Source organism: Temnothorax longispinosus, unplaced genomic scaffold (assembly GCF_030848805.1).
Source record: "Temnothorax longispinosus isolate EJ_2023e unplaced genomic scaffold, Tlon_JGU_v1 HiC_scaffold_25, whole genome shotgun sequence".
Lineage (NCBI taxonomy): Eukaryota > Metazoa > Arthropoda > Insecta > Hymenoptera > Formicidae > Temnothorax > Temnothorax longispinosus.
This window is the reverse complement of record NW_027270069.1, coordinates 375,959-388,829: the sequence shown is the minus strand read 5'-3', so window position 1 is coordinate 388,829 and position 12,871 is coordinate 375,959. Positions and strand designations below refer to the sequence as shown.

The following is a 12,871-nucleotide window of genomic DNA, read 5'->3' as shown; positions in this document are numbered from 1 at the left end:
TGTTTTGTTTTAAATTTTGATGACAGCCAATTGAACCAATATAGCTATTAAATATCGTGATGACATTTTTATCGCACAATATATCTGTATTTTTACGATTTTGCATGCCGAGGTATATATTTTCTTATTGTGTTTTTCATAGTATTATAGAAGTTATTTGCAACAATATATTTATTTAAAAAAAATATATATATATGTATAAATTTGTAATTAAATATCTTTATTAACAGGGAAATTTTTATATAAACACTGATAATTATATTTAAAATTTTTTTTCGTTTTATGACAAATAATTTCACATTCCACGACAAAGAATCTCACATTATTTTGTTTTATTTGTTGTAAAACCAGATTTTAATTATTTGATGGATAAGCTATAAAACATTATGTATAAATTGATGCAATGTTTTATAAAAATTGTTTTAGTCATATATAATATCTTTATATATATCTTTATGGTTTGTATAATGTCGGGACCATTTCGGAGATGCAATAACACATACCAGGACTTTTGGCACATGCTGGGTCCAACCCAGAAATTTTCTGTATGAAAGGTAACTTATCAGGCCCGGTACTAATTTATACAAAGATGTGTAACGTAACAAAGTAGGACCGTGTTTCCTTCCTAGGCATTGTGAATTATAAGGACTGGTACCGGTAATTATGCAATGTAAAAAACCGGGACCTCCTTATCTGAACAATTTTACTGAATTAAGTTGTATCATCATTCTTTGAGCGTATTATTTCTTAAATATAAAATTCAAAATATTTAGAGAGTCCAATCAAGCTGTTTATATACTTATATATATTTAGCACATAATGATTATTTATTCATAATAAAGGACATCTATCAATATTTTACTATTTAAAAAGGAGTATGCATCAAGCTACTAAATGTGCTTAATAAAATGCTATCTTTTACTAAAAGTTATGTTAAAAAGAAGTTATATTAAATCATTGTTACTGCGTTGTGCTTGATAAAGTTGTAATTATAAATTTAAATTAGTCAATTTAATTAAAATTAGAATTAAAATAATTAACATCAATAAATAAACTAATCAATTAAAATGTTACGAGGTTCTAATTTTTGTTGTTACAGTAAAGAAATCGATTTTCATACAAACTTCTACGACGATACACTGTAGAAAAAAGTTTTTTGACTCCTTCGCTGATTTCATCGATGTAATAGCAAACAGCAGGACTCTGACCAGTTATACTTTTCAAAGAATTTCATGTTCAAATTTTCAAATATTATATTCAGTGCATTATTTAAGAAAAAACGCACGAAAATAATAAAAACATAAGTAAAAATTATAGCTGAAACAAAACTTTTACTAGACGTATCGTCACATGCGAGGACCGATTTCCATGATATATAATGGATAATATAGCAGAACCGATCAAATAAATTATTCTTCGACAAATTTTACGTATACTTCGCATAAGCTATATTTTACACAACGCATAATTTAAAGATTTAAAAGCGAAAATGATGGACTGCGAAATACCGAGGGATTACAGCCAAATCAAAGGTTATACTCTACGACGTATCGTTACATGTGAGGACCGATTTCTTCGGTGCAATGATAAATAACAGGACCGCCCAGTTTAACCATTTCTCAATTATTTTCATCTATACGTTTGGTTATTACTTGAGAACTTGCAATATTCTACTCGGTGCATTATTTAAGGATTAACACACGAAAATGTTGGCCCACGAAATGCCGACAGATTTTACAGCTAAATTAAACCTTTATTGTATACGATATACACTGATTATGAGAAAAGAAATGTTCTGCATTTTAGTAAATATTGGTTTGCATGCAACTGTGACCCCATTTACTGAGAAAAAAGTATTCTAAAATAAAAAAAGAAAAACTTTCTTCTTTTTAATAAATAGAGTAACAGTTGTATGCAAACTAAATATTTACTAAAATGCAGAACAATTTTTTCTCAGTGTATCATTTGAGAACTGATTTCCTCATTGCAATGTGTAAATAATAGGACCGCTTAGTTAAACAATTTATCGATTGATTTCACCTGTACTTTCGATTATTTGAAATATTTTACTCAGTGCTTTATTAAAGGACTAACACACGAAAATGTTGGCCCATGAAATTTCGACAGATTACAGCCAAATCAAAACTTTTACTGCAGGATGTATATTGTTACATGCGAGGACCGATTTCTTCAGTGCAATGGTCAATAGCAGGACCGTCCAGTTTAACTATTTCTCAATTATTGTCATCTATACGTTTGGTTATTACTTAAGAATTTGCAATATTCTACACGGTGCACTATTTAAGAATTAACACACGAAAATGTTAACCCACGAAATACGGGCAAACTACAGCCAAATCAAAATTTTTACTCTAGGACGTATTGTTACATGCGAGGACCGATTTCCTCGGTGCAATGATAAATAGCAGGACCGCTCAGTTTAACTATATTTCTCAATTAATTTCATCTGTACGTTCAGTTGCTTGAGAACTTGCGATATTTTACTTGGTGCATTATTTAAGGAATAACACACGAAAATATTGGCCCACGAAATACGGCAAACTATAGCCAAATCAAAATTTTTACTTTAGGACGTATTGTTACATGCGAGGACTGACTTCCTCGGTGCAATGGTAAATAGCAGGACCGCTCAGTTTAAATATTTCTCAATTAATTTCATCTGTACGTTCCAGTTGCTTGAGAACTTACAATATTTTACTTGATGCATTATTCAAGGATTAACACACGAAAATGTTGGCCCACGAAATACGGACAGACTACAGCCAAATCAAAACTTTTACTCTAGGACGTATTGTTACATGCGAGAACTGATTTCTTCGGTGCAATGGTGAATAGCAGGACCGCCCAGTTTAACTATTTCTTAATTAATTTCATCTATACGTTCGGTTATTATTTGAGAACTTGCAATATTCTACTTGGTGCATTATTTAAAGATTAACACACGAAAATGTTGGCCCACGAAATACGGGCAAACTACAGCCAAATCAAAATTTTTACTCTAGGACGTATTGTTACAGGACCGATTGCGAGGACCGATTTCCTCGGTGCAATGGTAAATAGCAGGACCGCTCAGTTTAACTATTTCTCAATTGATTTCATCTGTACGTTCAATTGCTTGAGAACTTGCGATATTTTACTTGGTGCATTATTTAAGGATTAACACACGAAAATGTTAGCCCACGAAATATTGACAGATTACAGCCAAATCAAACTTTACTGTAGGACATACACTGATTGTAAAAAAAGAAATGTTCTGCATTTTAGTAAATATTGGTTTGCATACAATTGTGACTCCCATTTACTAAAATAAAGAAAATTTTCCTTTTTTACATTATTACACGTGTATGTACTGAGAAAAAAGTAGGTATACTAAAATAAAAAGAAAAATTTTCTTTATTTTAATAAATAGAGTAACAGTTGTATGCAAACTAATGTTTACTAAAGTGCAAAAAAATTTTTTCTTAGTGTCATCATTACATTTGAGAACTGATTTCCTCATTGCAATATGTAAATAGTAGGACCGCTCAATTAAACTATTTGTCGATTAATTTCATCCGTATTGTCAATTACTGGCAATATTTTATTTGGTGTATAATTTAGAAATTAACACGTAAAAATGTTTGTCCGCGAAATATCGAAAGACTACAGATAAATCAAAACTTTTACTCTAGGACGTATTGTTACATGCGAGGACCGATTTCCTCGGTGCAATGGCAAATAGCAGGACCGCCCAGTTTAACTATTTTTTAATTAATTTTATCTATTATTACTTGAGAAGTTGCAATATTCTACTCGGTGCATTATTTAAGGATTAACACACGAAAATGTTGGCCTACGAAATACCGACAGATTACAGTCAAATCAAATCTTTTACTCTAGGACGTATCGTTACATACGTCGTAGAGTATACATTTTGATTTGGCTATAAGTTTTTGGTATTTTGCAGTGCAAGATTTTCGCGAGTTAATCCTTAAATAATGCACCGAGTAGAATATTGCAAGTAACCGTACGTACAGATGAAATTAATTAGAAAATATTTAAACTGTGCGGTCCTGCTATTTACCATTGCACCGAGGAATTCGGTCCTCGCATGTAACGATACGTCGTAGAGTATACATTTTGATTTGGCTGTAAGTTTTTCGTATTTCGCAGTGCAACATTTTCGCGAGTTAATTCTTAAATAATGCACAGAATAAAATATTGCAAGTAATCGTACGTACAGATGAAATTAATTAGAAAATATTTAAACTGGGCGGTCCTGCTATTTACCATTGCACCGAAGAAATGGTCCTCGTATGTAACGATACGTCGTAGAGCATAAATTTTGATTTGGCTCTGTGAGTTTTTTGATATTTCGCGATGCACCGCAAAATACCAAAAACTTACAGCCAAATAAAAATTGTACTCTACGACGTATCGTTTATATATGCGAGGACTGATTTCCTCGGTGCAATGATAAATAGCAGGACCGCCCAGTTGAACTATTTCTTAATTAATTTCATCTATACGTGCGGTTACTATTTGAGAACTTGCAATATTCTACACGGTGCATTATTTAAGGATTAACACACGAAAATGTTGGCCCACGAAATACCGACAGATTACAGCCAAATCAAAACTTTTACTCTAGGACGTATTGTTACATGCGAGGACCGACTTCCTCGGTGCAATGGCAAATAGCAGGACCGCCCAGTTTAACTATTTTTTAATTAATTTCATCTATACGTTCAGTTATTACTTGAGAAGTTGCAATATTCTACTCGGTGCATTATTTAAGGATTAACACACGAAAATGTTGGCCCACGAAATACCGACAGATTACAGCCAAATCAAAACTTTTACTCTAGGACGTATTGTTACATGCCAGGACCGATTTCCTCGGTGCAATGATAAATAGCAGGACAGCCCAGTTGAACTATTTCTTAATTAATTTCATCTATACGTTCGGTTACTATTTGAGAACTTGCAATATTCTACACGGTGCATTATTTAAGGATTAACACACGAAAATGTTGGCCCACGAAATACCGACAGATTACAGCCAAATCAAAACTTTTACTCTAGGACGTATTGTTACATGCGAGGACCGACTTCCTCGGTGCAATGGCAAATAGCAGGACCGCCCAGTTTAACTATTTTTTAATTAATTTCATCTATACGTTCAGTTATTACTTGAGAAGTTGCAATATTCTACTCGGTGCATTATTTAAGGATTAACACACGAAAATGTTGGCCCACGAAATACCGACAGATTACAGCTAAATCAAAACTTTTACTCTAGGACGTATTGTTACATGCCAGGACCGATTTCCTCGGTGCAATGATAAATAGCAGGACAGCCCAGTTGAACTATTTCTTAATTAATTTCATCTATACGTGCGGTTACTATTTGAGAACTTGCAATATTCTACACGGTGCATTATTTAAGGATTAACACACGAAAATGTTGGCCCACGAAATACCGACAGATTACAGCCAAATCAAAACTTTTACTCTAGGACGTATTGTTACATGCCAGGACCGATTTCCTCGGTGCAATGATAAATAGCAGGACAGCCCAGTTGAACTATTTCTTAATTAATTTCATCTATACGTTCGGTTACTATTTGAGAACTTGCAATATTCTACACGGTGCATTATTTAAGGATTAACACACGAAAATGTTGGCCCACGAAATACCGACAGATTACAGCCAAATCAAAACTTTTACTCTAGGACGTATTGTTACATGCGAGGACCGATTTCCTCGGTGCAATGGCAAATAGCAGGACCGCCCAGTTTAACTATTTTTTAATTAATTTCATCTATACGTTCAGTTATTACTTGAGAAGTTGCAATATTCTACTCGGTGCATTATTTAAGGATTAACACACGAAAATGTTGGCCTACGAAATACCGACAGATTACAGTCAAATCAAATCTTTTACTCTAGGACGTATCGTTACATACGTCGTAGAGTATACATTTTGATTTGGCTATAAGTTTTTGGTATTTTGCAGTGCAACATTTTCGCGAGTTAATCCTTAAATAATGCACCGAGTAGAATATTGCAAGTAACCGTACGTACAGATGAAATTAATTAGAAAATATTTAAACTGTGCGGTCCTGCTATTTACCATTGCACCGAGGAAATCGGTCCTCGCATGTAACGATACGTCGTAGAGTATACATTTTGATTTGGCTGTAAGTTTTTCGTATTTTCGCAGTGCAACATTTTCGCGAGTTAATCCTTAAATAATGCACAGAATAAATATTGCAAGTAATCGTACGTACAGATGAAATTAATTAGAAAATATTTAAACTGGGCTGTCCTGCTATTTACCATTGCACCGAGGAAATCGGTCCTCGCATGTAACGATACGTCGTAGAGTATACATTTTGATTTGGCTGTAAGTTTTTCGTATTTCGCAGTGCAACATTTTCGCGAGTTAATCCTTAAATAATGCACAGAATAAAATATTGCAAGTAATCGTACGTACAGATGAAATTAATTAGAAAATATTTAAACTGGGCGGTCCTGCTATTTACAATTGCACCGAGGAAATGGTCCTCGTATGTAACGATACGTCGTAGAGTATAAATTTTGATTTGGCTCTGTGAGTTTTTTGATATTTCGCGATGCACCGCGAAATACCAAAAACTTACAGCCAAATCAAAATTATACTCTACGACGTATCGTTACATACGAGAGCGGATTTCCTCGGTACAATGGTAAATAGCATGACCGCTCAGTTTAAATATTTCTTAATTAATTTCATCTATACGTTTGGTTACTTGAGAACTTGCAATATTTTACTCGATGCATTACACTGTACAGCAAGAAAAAGCACAAGAACGAACCTTGCGGCATTCGATAGTTTTTTTTGGCCGCAGAAAAACGATCCCATTTGCCAAATTGCTCTATCACGTCACAATTTTGACATATTTGCAGTTAGCAAAAATGGGCTATTTTAGTGTATTTTGACATATTACAACTACAATAATGACGAATCATACTTAATTTTGATTGCTTAAAATTCTCCGATACGTCACATATCGCAGTTATAATATGCTAAAATACACTAAAATAGCTCATTTTTGCAACTTTAATGGCAAATATCTCAAAATTGTGACACAGCAATTTGGCAAACGGAATCGTTTTCTGCGTCCAAAAAATTATCAAATGCTGCAAGATTCGTTCTTGTGCTTTTTTTGTACAGTGTAATACGCCGCTGGCAAAAATTTTTGAAACAATAGTATTAATAGTAATTCTGCGTATAATTTCTGTAGTTAGTGTACACTATTTTTAAAGGTAAAAAAATATTGTGTAATCGGAATAGAAATGTAAGACGTATTTTTATTAAAAGTAAAAGTTATTGTAGAATTCACGATTTTTTTCTTATATCATTTTGCAGAAATTGTAGAACTTTACGATGAAGATTGGTGACACACGGAAACTTTTGAGTTTTCTGAACTCGCAATAATACATATATATCGATAGCTTATAGTTAAAATTCTCGCGGTCCTATTAAATTACTAAGCATAAAAAGCATCCTTTTTTTTATATAATAGTTTATATAATGTGTACAAACGATGACTAACTACGAAATACGATGTAAATGGCTATTGCAAGAACATGTATACTGCATTTCACGTTATGTATATTGCTTATAATCAGATATTTATGTATTTTTTAGTGGTACCGACAATAACAAAACATATAAGGAAGCTTAATTTTGATATATCTTTGTATTTTTAAATATGGAAAATACTTCCGGAATAATCATTGTATACATCGCTTAAACATATGCCGAACCATAAAGATATATATATATATATATATATATATATATACTCGAAATAATCAGTATCAACAAAGTAAATTGCGGTTTCAAGATATACGATATTCAAGATATAATGTGTACTAAGTTATATACGATTTCGAAGGAGCGCAGTTATTCCATTCTTCACAAATTATACGCAATAAATTATTCTTGCTTTGCACTTATATGATCGTTTAAAAATCGTACAAGTTCTCTCCAGCATTTTGTGTAAATTTTATGCATCGCGTGAGCGTAGATATATAGTACGAAATTTGTTTATGCCGACGTCTGTTTTTAGAAGCTATGTTTGTCTCATAGCCTATTGCCACGCGCTGGCATACCATTGTTATTAAAGTCTTCAAGTCATGTTTAGTGCCGTTTTCATTAAATTCCTTGCATATGGATTGAACAAACCATGTTCCTTTCGTTTTACTTCTGTAGGAAATGAAACCTGTAAAGTCAGAAACAGTGAAGAGTCGTTAGAAATATACTATATAAGTCGTTAGAGAGTCATACTAGATAAACAATATAATGTAAAAACAAACAAACTAATCAAGAACTATGCATTCCTTATTATTTTGTCAGATATCGCATTTAAAATTTTATCAGTTGTTTTAGCGAACGGACAGAGAAAGAAGAAAGAAAGAAGAAGAAGAAGCTGATGCAAAATTTTTTTACTTTAAGTTATAGAGGTTTTACTGATCGAAATTTTCGAGATACAGAGAGGCCAATTTATGTTATAATATTAAAAAGAGGCGCTGCTAGACTTAGAAATTTAATAAAGTAGGGGAGAAACCGGGACTTGTTGGCACAAGAGGCAAGTTGGCAATGGGTTCCATTTATGTATTTATAGCGAAAAAAACAATGGAAAAGTTATCACAAAATATCTCTTATATAACATAGGTACTTTTCCCAAAGTTTTATTTTAATCAAACAAGTATTACAATAGAAAAGGAGAAAACTTTAATTCAAGAGGTGGCAAGTAAATTTTCGAGCGTTTCAAAATATCGTATTAATGTTCTTCGGCTTGAGAAGTAAATCAAAGTGACGTATCATTAGTTAAAAGAAACGTTTCTATTACTATACGACATGTTATTTTGAGGAACAACAGTAATTTATTGTAATATGTTGTGATTGTACGTAGGCACAACAAAGTAATAAAAGCTCTTGATTAAATAGTATTATGCCTTTATTCACTAATAGTATAATATGTAATCTTAACGATCGAGAATGGTTCCGACTTGCTTCGTGTGTCTCGTGGTTCTGAAGAGACGATCGTTCCCGCTCTCGGCCGGTAGTCCTGGATGCCATCGTATCGATGTCTCGATTTATCGATATTCGCACGCATTGCTTCTCACTGTTGATCGCGCGCGAAACTAAACTCTACTCCACATAACATAATAAAATGACTAAAATCAAACGTATATAGGGATGGGGTATGTTGGCTCATATCAATTGGCACGCTTAGCTTGACTCGTTGTTGCCGCGCGCGTGAGACTGTGTGAGTGTGTGATTTGCTACCTACAATGCTGATAGAAGCTAGATATATATTTATAGTGTAAATGACAATACCTGGAGCGCTTGCAAAAACTATTAAAAAATCCGCATGAATTGGTATACGCCCAGTAAGCAAAAAATCATTATTACAATGTTATTGCAACGATATTCTAGAACTTGTAATGTTGTTAAATATGTAGTTCTTAATGTTGTATAGAATATCATTATGAACATACTTTGACCACGATTCCGAAGTTTCAGTAAAGTTGAAATGGGAGTGCCATAACGTTGCAAATAACATTGCGCTAAGGTTTTTCTATCATTCCTGTAATGTTTTTGAGATAAAAATTTAAACGTACTATCAACTTTATTACAATATTATATTAAGATTACCGTAATATTAATTCTAACATTTATTTAAAATTCTTATTGATGTTTTATTTCTATTACAGGCAACATGTTTTCAATAAATATGCAATAGTAATAAAATATCTCAATATTTATTGTCTAATTAATATTTAGATTGCTTTTATAGACCAGGCTTGGACAACTTTGAGCTCCAGAACCACGACACTTCTTTTCTATCCACGGAAAGTAGGGGAGTGTCGTGGCTCCGGAGCTCGAAGTTGCCCAGGCCTGTTATATACTAATCTGCATTTGGGAATAATTCACTAATTATCATAAAAAAGTTTTATTTATATAAAAATAATATATATTATATATATTACAGTTTTCAGTTTATCACAATAATGTCTTTGGTGAAGATCACTGATCCTAGCGGAAGGTTTTGAGATAAAACTCATCTTTCAAATAAAAAAATTTGTTACTATAATAATCACTCGCGCGGAGCCACGCAAGTAAGATAATATATTTATCACTTCCTGAAAAATAAAAGTAGAATTAAATTAGTGAAAAAGTTACTTATAAATTATAACGCGGCAAACTATAATGATTTGATTTTATGGAGAGTATATACCGCAATATATTACATTACCTTTTTAATGTTTTTTTCTTTCTTTACGGACGTTTGCGAATCTGAACCACTCCATTACAAAGTGATCAAAATCTTTTTCTGTATTCCGAGGGAATATTGCTCTAAAAGCTTCTGGAATAAGAAAAATTCAATACAGTTTATTGTTAGATGAAAGAAATAAATAATGTTAATTTAACAGCAATTAAAACTTATGATAATTATTGAAATAATACAAAAGTTTCCGGAATAGTTTACATATACTATACTAAATTGATCAAAAGTATTAGTTTATGGATATATATTTTTCTTTTATTTCGTAAGAATTTTTAACCTGTATGTGTGTCCTGCTTTTTAACGATGATTGCCACAAAAAATAGGAGACAATTTTAATAAATTCTGAGACATAAAACATAGCATTTAATACTGCAAGTAATATATATGTTACAGTTAAAACCCGAAATCCGTCAAAACCCGAATTTACTGGTAAATTCTAGTTTTAACTAAGCCCTTATTTCGGTAATTCGCGTTCTAACTGAAAGAATTTAGTTAAAACTAGAATTGACCGAATGCTTTAGTACATTCGCGTTTTAACTGAAATAATTCAGTTAAAACTAGAATTAACTGACCGCTTTAGTAAATTCGCGTTTTAACTAAAATAATTTAGTTAAAACTAGAATTGACTGATTGCTCTTAGTTAATTCGCGTTCTAACAGATCGCCGGCGCGCTTGTCAATTGTCTAATACGTGCAGTCGTGCAAGTCAGTACAGTTGTGGACGGTGCTGATCGTTTGGTATTAATAAACTTTTTTCTCAGTGTAAGATAGAACGAACGGCGGCTCGCGTTTGTCTTGTTCATCGGTACGGTGCTTGCGATTTTCTGCATACTGTTACTATCCTCGGGTTTTCTTAGCGCCGACAAAAGGTCTTCCGCATCGCGGAAAGAACAAGTGTCCATAAGAAAGGAAAAGGAAGACTCCTGGGGAGGGGGTTCACCGACAAACAGAGGTAAAATGTCGCACCACCTTGTATTCAGTCCTTTATCCTTTTCGGGCCAAATTAATGTCTTAGTTTTCCTTGTTTCAAATTACGAGAATATATTAACGATAACGATCGATTTCTATTGTTCGAAGCATTTTATAAAAAATATACATCAGATATGCTAAATTTGCTAATTGTAACTCGCATTATCACAAATCTTTGGGATTCTGTGAAAAAGTACGTCGCAAAGCACTATGCACTATATGGAATCTACCTCGATATCGAATTGCGCCACAAAGGGTCGAAAATGATATAAATTTTATTCGCCACGGAAAATTAAAATAAAACGTGTGATTATTGCAGGAACACGTGTTTCTTTAACCGTTATTATACTTTCGAGACGTGTCCGTATTAATTGTTTCGGTGGACATTCGGTCAAACTCAAGGTTCGAATGGACGAAAAACTGTGATCGAGCAGAGTCGTAAAATAAGACGCGCTATAATGAGCAAGACAATCTGAACAGTATATAATTATTTAAATAAACGTAGCACACATTCGCGAGATTTTTACCGAAATATTTCTCTTGTTGAGAATTACAAGGTAAATATGGCGGTGCGAAAGAATTCTTGGGATCGACTGAGATCGACGTTTAACACATATACGTTAATTCCGTCGGGTGACTGGCTGTCCTGCATTTCAAGAGGAAATTGTATTCAACCTTCAAAAGATTTTGAAAATGTAGGAAGAATTATAAATGCTGAATTCTTAGCATTCCATGGTAATGGACTCTCGAGGAAACCTTTCATTTTCGACAGAGTGACGGATCTTGTGTCGAAAAAAATAAATAATTCTGCGCCAAGGAATGTATTAGCATGCTTGGTTCGAACAAGAACATACTGTGACGTCCGCCGATACATCTTTTTTCCTCCCCTTTTTTTTAGCGCCCATGCGTTAATTCTCTTTCGTAGCGTGCGTCTTATTGTTAGTTGCTTCATCATACGTCTTAGTTATTAAGAGTATTATTAATAATTGCTTGTCCTATTTCGCGGGGATATTAAACCAGTAATAGGGAGAACGTGACTTCGGTCGGCAATATTTTAATTCATTAGAACGAAATAATAACTGATATAACTCCTGTAGCGTTCGCCAGTCCTACCGCGCGGCGAGCGTTATCTGACTGCCTGCTATCTTGCCTATTCAGCACCATCCTCTCAACGCGTACATTGCATCTCCATTCCTTGTATTTTACGTCGTACATAACGCAAAAACGAATTAACCCAGTCAGACCGCAAGGAGTAACGACGCATTTAAATATCGTTAACAACAAACTATTCGAGCCCACCGAACGCGTTCGTTTACTAGTATTGTTGCTTATTATTGCCCACGCGCGCGCACGCTCTCGCAGTTCGCTATTTTATGTTCTACCTTCGCTACGTAGCTGTAGATTGATTAATCCTTATTAGCGTAGATTAACGGGCGTAACTCAAAGCCAGCCGCCTCACGACAATATGGCCATGAAGTAAAGGAGCTACCACACGTATATGACGCTATCGCAGTTTAAGTTTCGGCACGCGCATCGCATGTACCCTTCGAATAAAT

At 33.6% G+C, this 12,871-nt stretch overlaps 1 protein-coding gene and 1 long non-coding RNA gene across 2 annotated transcripts in view; one reads left to right on the top strand and one right to left on the bottom strand.

The window, feature by feature from the left end:
- The first annotated feature begins 503 nt into the window (after positions 1 to 503).
- LOC139824056 (uncharacterized) lies at positions 504 to 1,606 on the top strand. The gene is made up of 2 exons (XR_011734985.1): positions 504 to 554; positions 1,100 to 1,606. It is a non-coding gene; the product is annotated as an uncharacterized lncRNA (long non-coding RNA).
- An 8,440-nt stretch (positions 1,607 to 10,046) lies between these two features.
- Positions 10,047 to 12,871, bottom strand: part of LOC139824033 (juvenile hormone esterase-like) — a 33,386-nt gene continuing 30,561 nt past the window's right edge. Inside the window, exons 10-11 of the transcript XR_011734975.1 lie at positions 10,315 to 10,425; positions 10,047 to 10,201 (exon numbers count right to left, since the gene is read on the bottom strand). The gene's annotated coding sequence lies outside the window, so the exon portion shown is untranslated. The remainder of the gene's footprint in view (positions 10,202 to 10,314; positions 10,426 to 12,871) is intronic.